Here is a 7,733-nt window from a genome sequence, read left to right on the forward strand (position 1 = left end):
CAAAGGTGAGACATTTCATAAAGTCATGAAAAATTTATTTATAACTTGATGGCAGCAACGCTTCTCAAAAAAAGTTGGGAAATGGACCATGTCTATAGACCGTATTACACGCCCTGATACCGTGAGTGGCAGTTCTTTTAGATCGATGCTCGCTTACTGAGCCTTTTACACGGCTCGATATTCGTGCAGCAAGGGCTGTATATGCATATAACTAGCGATGTCCGTGCAGCCCTTGTCTTTAAGTGTAAAATAATAAAGTTTACACATACGTGTCCAAGCTTCCCGGTGTTCTCACTTTTGCTCACTGCCTGCAGCTGCCACTGGAACTTCAGACCCGCACTTTGAAGTGATGGGCTGCTCAGCCAATCACTAGCCACGACACTTTCCCATCTGAGCCAGTGATTGGCTTTGCAGCCTGTCACTTCAGAGGCCGGCTCTAAAGTTCCGGTGGTGGCTTTGGACAGCGTGCAGAAGCTAGAAAAACACTGAGGAGTTTGGTCAGGTATTTATAACATTAATTTTATTTTATTTTTTTTACACAGTTTTTTTTTTTTTTTTTTACACAGTCATCAGCCATTGGCCGTGCATCGCTATTACACATAGCCATGCGCAGTCTGTGGCCGATGATTTTTCAGCAGGTTAAAAGACAACAATCAGTAATGATCGCTTCTTCTTCTGATCATCGTCTTTATTACACAAAGTTATAATCTGCCGAAGCAGCCTGATTGGGTAGATTATCGCTCCGTGTAATAGGGCCTTACTATTCTCTAGTGTCGCCTCTTCTTTCAAGAACATTCTGTAAAAGTCTAGGAAGTAAGAAGACCAATTCCTGAAACTAATCCTTGTGTGATGCAGGATTCTAGCTGCTCAATAGTCTTCTATGCCGGATTTTACATTTCATGATGTGTTCTTAATGAGTTTACTTTTATAATCACATGGTAAACTCATCCACTTTCAACATCCTCATGAATGAAGTAGTTACTAGTGAGCGTATGTACCACCCTGCACTCATTATTAACTCCTAAGGGACATGTTTATTTTGGCTAGAGGTTACAGTCTTTATTTGCTTTTTCATCCCTGTCTTCCTAGGGCCATGGCGTTTCCATCTTTCCACCAACAGAGGCTGTGTTTGTGGGATCAGGGTGTAGTTTTAATGGCACCAGATTGGGATCCATAAGTATAAAGAAATAAATATTTTTTTTTTAAGAATGAAGGTATAAAAAAATTGTTGGATTCAGTTTTTTAAGTTTTATTTTTATATCTGCTACAACAAAAAATGATGCTAGACAGTACACCCAAATCAATATATTAAATCCATACTTTATTGTCACATATAGAAAAAAGAATATATATTTAAAAACATATTAAAAACCAGGAGGCATGAAAATAATACAATACATGCATCGGATGGCTTACAAGGCAGATGAGATAATATATACTCTGTATAGCAATTTAATTGATGATATGTCACCCAATCACAGGAGGTATCAAGGTGTATAAGTCTAGGAAAGCAATATACTCATAAAGTGCTTAACCCCTTAAGGACAGAGCCAATTTCGATTTTTGCGTTTTAGTTTTTTCCTCCTTGTGCTTAAAAGGCCATAGCACTTGCATTTTTCCACCTAGAGACCCACACAGCCCTTATTTTTTGCGTCACTAATTGTACTTTGCAATGACAGGCTGAATTTTTGCATAAAGTACACTGCGAAACCAGAAAAAAATTCAAAGTGTGGTGAAATTGAAAAAAAAAAAGCATTTTGTTTATTTGGGGGAAACGTGTTTTTACGCCATTCGCCCTGGGGTAAAACTGACTTGTTATATATGTTCCTCAAGTCGTTACGATTAAAACGATATGTAACATGTATAACTTATATTGTATCTGATGGCCTGTAAAAAATTTAAACCATTGTTAACAAATATATGTCCCTTAAAATCGCTCCATTCCCAGGCTTATAGCGCTTTTATCCTTTGGTCTATGGGGCTGTGTGAGGTGTCATTTTTTGTGCCATGATGTGTTCTTTCTATTGGTACCTTGATTGCGCATATATGACTTTTTGATCGCTTTTTATTACAATTTTTCTGGATTTGATGCGACCAAAAATGCGCAATTTTGCACTTTGGGATTTTTTTGCGCTGACGCCATTTACCGTGCGAGATCAGGAATGTGATTAATTAATAGTTCGGGCGATTACGCACGCGGCGATAGCAAACATGTTTGTTTATTTATTTATTTATTTACTTTTATTTATAACCTGGGGGGTGATTCAGACTTTTATTAGGGGAGGGGGCTTTTTATTGTTAACAACATTTTTTTTTTAACTTTTACACTTATACTAGAAGCCCCCCTGGGGGACTTCTAGTATAAGTGCTTTGATCTCTCATAGAGATCTCTGCAGCATAGATATGCTGCAGAGATCCATGAGATAGGCACTCGTTTACTTCCGGCTGCAGCAGCCGGAAGTAAACGAGTGCCGAGTCGGGGACGGCGCCATCTTGAAACGGTCCCCGTCCGGCTTCAGAAACGGAGATCGCTCCTCCGGGATAACATCCCGGGGGAGCGATCTCCGCCACTAGACACCAGGGAACAGCTGAATCCAGTAATCGGATGCAGCTGTCATGTTTGACAGCTGCATCTGATTACTGTATTAGCGGGCACGGCGATCGGACCGTGCCCGCTAATACCTACGGTCCCGGGCTACAAGTGGCACCCGGGACCGCCGCGGTTCAGAGCGGGGGCGCCGCACAGCCCCGCTCTGAACGTCCTTACCGGCATCAGGGCGTAAGTATACGCCCGATGTCGTTAAGGGGTTAAATCTTTTGTACATAAATATATATATATGTATAGAGAAGTGAGCTGCGAGTGCAGCTAAAGAATACAAAGAAAGATTACCAATGCAAAAATTTACAAAGGAATATAATCTAAGAAAAAGACAAGCATAAGAAAGTAATGCAAAAAAGTGTACTTAGACCTCTGGTGACCAAAATATGTTCGGCCCAGTAAGACCACTCACCCAACGCTGCGTTTCGCTAAACAAGCTTTGTCAAGGGTAGTAGTGGTCAGGTTGCTAGCCTATTTTATATGTGAACACACCAATCACACACATACTGCACAGCTGATGATCATCACTACGCTTAATTCCACACCAATCATATTCCCTCATTAGGTTGCGTGCTCCGCCCCCCTTATACCGGTGTATCTATTGGAACGAGTCCACACACTCACCCCAATGTCCGGCGCCATTATTCTCTGTAATGGATGGTAACAGGAAGTGAATAGCCGGTCATGTGACATTAAGCACATGACTGGGCTTTCTAACATCACTTCCGGGATGAAATCCGAGTCACGTGACCACAATACAGGCACATGACCGCAGAACGAGCACGTGACTGTATAGAGATGACGTATAAGTGGTCCCGGTCACATAACCGGGATCACGTGGTATGGAAAAGGATCCGTATTACGGCGCATGCGCAGTAGGGACAAAACGGGACTTAGTGAAACTGGTGAAATGGACAATTGTAGAGAAATGACAAAACACATAGACATAGACATGGGACATAAAACCATGCAGAGAGAAAAAGGTGAATAAATTAATAAGGTAGAAAAAAGTGCGGTGCAAGTGAAAAAAACAGTGTGCATAAAAGTGCTCAAGTGCAACACGAAAAAATAATAAATACCCACCTTAAAACTTACTCACAATGTATCTATAATGTACACAAACTTGAAAAATATATATTAAATGCAAGGAAGGATGCCAATCCACATGCATGCGTGTTTTTCCACACATACAGTATATTGGACTGAAAGTGCTAATGTGCAAGGTGCCAAAGTGAATGAGTGTCACAAGTGTGTTATAAAACCAAAATTATATGTATGTGTAATAAAAATAAAAATAAATATAAATATATAATAAGTATATATATATACACATACTGCACAGCTGATGATCATCACTACGCTTAATTCCACACCAATCATATTCCCCCATTAGGTTGCGTGCTCCGCCCCCCTTATACCGGTGTATCTATTGGAACGAGTCCACACACTCACCCCAATGTCCGGCGCCATTATTCTCTGTAATGGATGGTAACAGGAAGTGAATAGCCGGTCATGTGACATTAAAGGACAAGTGCCATGAAAAACTTTTTCCCAGTAATTGAAGCACATTACAAAGTTATATAACTCTGTAATATGCTTCAATCACCTATCTGCCTCCCTTCCCTGTCTTTTCCCCCCTCACCCCCCACCAGGAAGTGTCCTAACTCACACAGACCTAATGACTGTCGTCACCGTCAGCAGGCAGCTCCTTCTTGTGAGGATGAGTCACCAGCAGGAGGGCTGCTCTAGGTCCTGTTACACCAGCCTCCCCCTCCCCAGTCCAAGTAATGGCTTGCAGTTGTTCAGCCAATGGGAGCTGAGCAAGCCTGTCACCTGACAAGACAGGGGAGGGGGGAGGCTGGTGTAACAGGAGAAGGAGCTGAGAGAAGAGCTTGGTGATGGTGACGACAGTAATCAGGTCTGTGTGAGTTTCTTACACTTCCTGGTGGGGGGTGGAGGGGGGAAAAGACAGGGAAGGGAGGCAGATAGGTGATTGAAGCACATTACAGAGTTATATAACTTTGTAATGTGCTTCAATTACTGGGAAAAAGTTTTTCATGGCACTAGTCCTTTAAGCACATGACTGGCTTTCTAACATCACTTCCGGGATGAAATCCGAGTCACGTGACCGCAATACAGGCACATGACCGCAGAACGAGCACGTGACTGTATAGAGATGACGTATAAGTGGTCCCGGTCACATGACCGAGATCACCTGGTATGGAAAAGGATCCGTATATCAGTATATTGGACTGAAAGTGCTAATGTGCAAAGTGCCAAAGTGAATGAGTGTCACAAGTGTGTTATAAAACCAAAATTATATGTCTGTGTAATAAAAATAAAAATAAATATAAATATATAAAAATAAAAATAAATAAAAATGAATATAAATATCAATAAATATAAAAATAAAAAAATGAAATGAAAATAAAATAAAGTAGATGTATACAATGTGCAGTGATCTATACCAAGGTGTAATGTTGCCAAATGTCTATATGGGATGGATCACTAATGATATACAGTTATAGAATTAATATGATCAAGTATCCATGTGCTAAAAAGTGCCATATGTGCAATCTATAACATGATCATGTACAAAAATAATTGCAGATTGTCATAAAAAGAAGAAATATATATATAGTAAAATACAGTGCAAAAAAGAGACCTTAACCATGTACATAAAGTAGATGTACTCAGTATGCAGTGATCTATACCAAAGTGTAATGTTGCCAAATGCCTATATGAGATGGATAAGTTAACATTATGTATGTTAATGTGTTTTCCCTAAGTCCCATCAGCGGCACAAATGGGGTTTATTGCCCCTGTGTACTGGGCAGGACAAAAAGGAATTTTTAATAGACAATCAAAGAAATAGCTCCTCCCCTCAGGAGTATAAATGAAGCCTTGCCCCGGTACTCACTCAGTTTTATTATAAAGACAAAAAGAAAAAGAAAAAATACAGACATAACATAACAATATTCCAATGGGAGGGAAGCTTGTGCCGCTGATGGGACTTAGGGAAAACACATTAACATACATAATGTTAACTTCCCTGGCGTCCCACAGCGGCACAAATGGGGATTTAGCTAGTACTAACCCCAACAGGGAGGGAGGTCTGCATAGCAGCCTGTAAGACGGAAGACGAGAAGACAGGAGAAGACAAGGAACTAATTCTATAATATTTAAAGAAGGTCTTGGGAGAAGACCATGATGCAGATAGGCAAATCTGATCCAGCGGAATTAAAGCTTTTTCTGCCCAAGAGGAAGCTACTGATCGTGTGGAATGTGCCTTCGTAAATTTTGGAGGTTTACTACCAGAGAGTGAATAACACATGTTAATACATTCTGTAATCCATCTTGAGAGTGTAGGTTTTGAAGCCTTTTTTCCTTTGTTATTTCCCCTAAAGGAGATAAATAGATTCTCTGTTGTTCTGATTTCTTCTGTGCGCTGCAGGTATACCTTCAGACATCTTACTATATCCAATTTTCCCAACATCTGGTCTTCCAAGATGGCCTCTTGGGACAGAATAGGAATTGAAATCAATTGATTAAGATTTGAGAAGGTAGGTACCTTTGGGGTGAAAGTAGGTAAAAAACGTAAGAGCACCTTATCTGGAAAAAAAGTTGTATAAGGCTCGGTTGAGGATAGGGCCTGTAATTCTCCGACTCTTTTAGCTGATGTGATAGCTAACAGAAAAACCGTCTTTAAGGTTAATAATTTAAGAGAGATTTCCGAAATAGGCTCGAAGGGCTGGTCAGCCAGGACCTTTAGGACTAAAGACAGATCCCATGGACACACCGGTCTGGATATTCTTGGGCGCAGACGAGACACAGCCTTAACGAAACTCTTCACCTCAGGAATTAGCAAAAGCCTTTTCTGTAGAAAAACCGACATGGCGGCTAACTGAACTTTAAGGGTACTTGGAGAGAGGCCCTTATCAAACCCATCTTGTAGAAACTCTAGTATATCCGGTGTGGAAGGCTTAGTCGGGTCTTTCTGTCTAGAAGAGCACCAAGATTGGAAAACTCTTCTGACTCTAGAGTATGACCTGTTGGTAGCTTCACTTCTCGTATGAGATAGTGTTTCCAACACTCTATTGGAAAATCCTTTACCTCTTAGTAGGGACCTTTCAATCTCCAAGCTGTGAGATGGAGAGCCCCTAGGTCCTGACACAAGTGAGTGCCCTGAGACACCAGGTTGTGTATCAATGGTAGTTTCCAATAGTCTCCCTTGCTCATTAACATGAGTTGGGCAAACCAGGACCTCTTTGGCCAAAGGGTATGACCACTATCACCGAGGCCTGATCCTGTCTGATCTTTTTCAGCACTCTGGGGATCATGGCCGTGGGCGGAAATAGATAGGCTAGGTTGAAGTTCCATTCTATCGACATCGCATCCGTGAACTCTGGGCAATCTGCTTGGTATAGGGAGCAAAATCTTGGGACCTTGGTGTTCATTCTTGTTGCCATTAAGTCTATCTCTGGTCGACCCCATCTGTCGACTAACTGATTGAAGACGGTCCTGTTCAAGGACCACTCTCCTGGGATCGTCATCTGCCTGCTCAGACGATCTGCTAAAATATTGTGAGTTCCTCTGATGTGGACTGCCATGATGCGATGTATATTCTTCTCCGCCCAATTCAAGATCCTTCCTACTTCTGTCAGAAGAGGTCTCGATCTGGTGCCGCCCTGCTTGTTGATATAAAAGACTGACACCATGTTGTCCGTCTTCACTTTCACCGCCCTCCCTTGAAGGTGAGGAGAAAAGTGTTGCAGGGCTTTGTAAATGGCTTTCAGCTCTCTTTCGTTTGAAGAGAGGGTTCTTTCTAAGGGTGACCAAATACCTTGGATGTTTAGGTCTCCTAGGTGTGCTCCCCAGCCTGAGCCTGAAGCGTCCGTCGTCAGGATCTTCCAAACAGGTTCTTCTAGACTGAATCCATCTTTTACTCGAGACCACCAGCGGAGCGAAACTCTTGCTTCCAGGGATAATCTTATCTTCTTCTCTAGGCCTGATGGTCTCCTGTTCCAAGCCTGAAGAACTTCTGATTGAAGAGTTCTCATGTGCCACAAAGCCCAGGGGACTGCTTCCGCTGAGGAGGAAAGGAGACCTAGAAACCGCATCAGTGTTCTGAGGG

Source organism: Dendropsophus ebraccatus, chromosome 1 (genome assembly GCF_027789765.1).
Source record: "Dendropsophus ebraccatus isolate aDenEbr1 chromosome 1, aDenEbr1.pat, whole genome shotgun sequence".
In the NCBI taxonomy this organism is placed as follows: domain Eukaryota; kingdom Metazoa; phylum Chordata; class Amphibia; order Anura; family Hylidae; genus Dendropsophus; species Dendropsophus ebraccatus.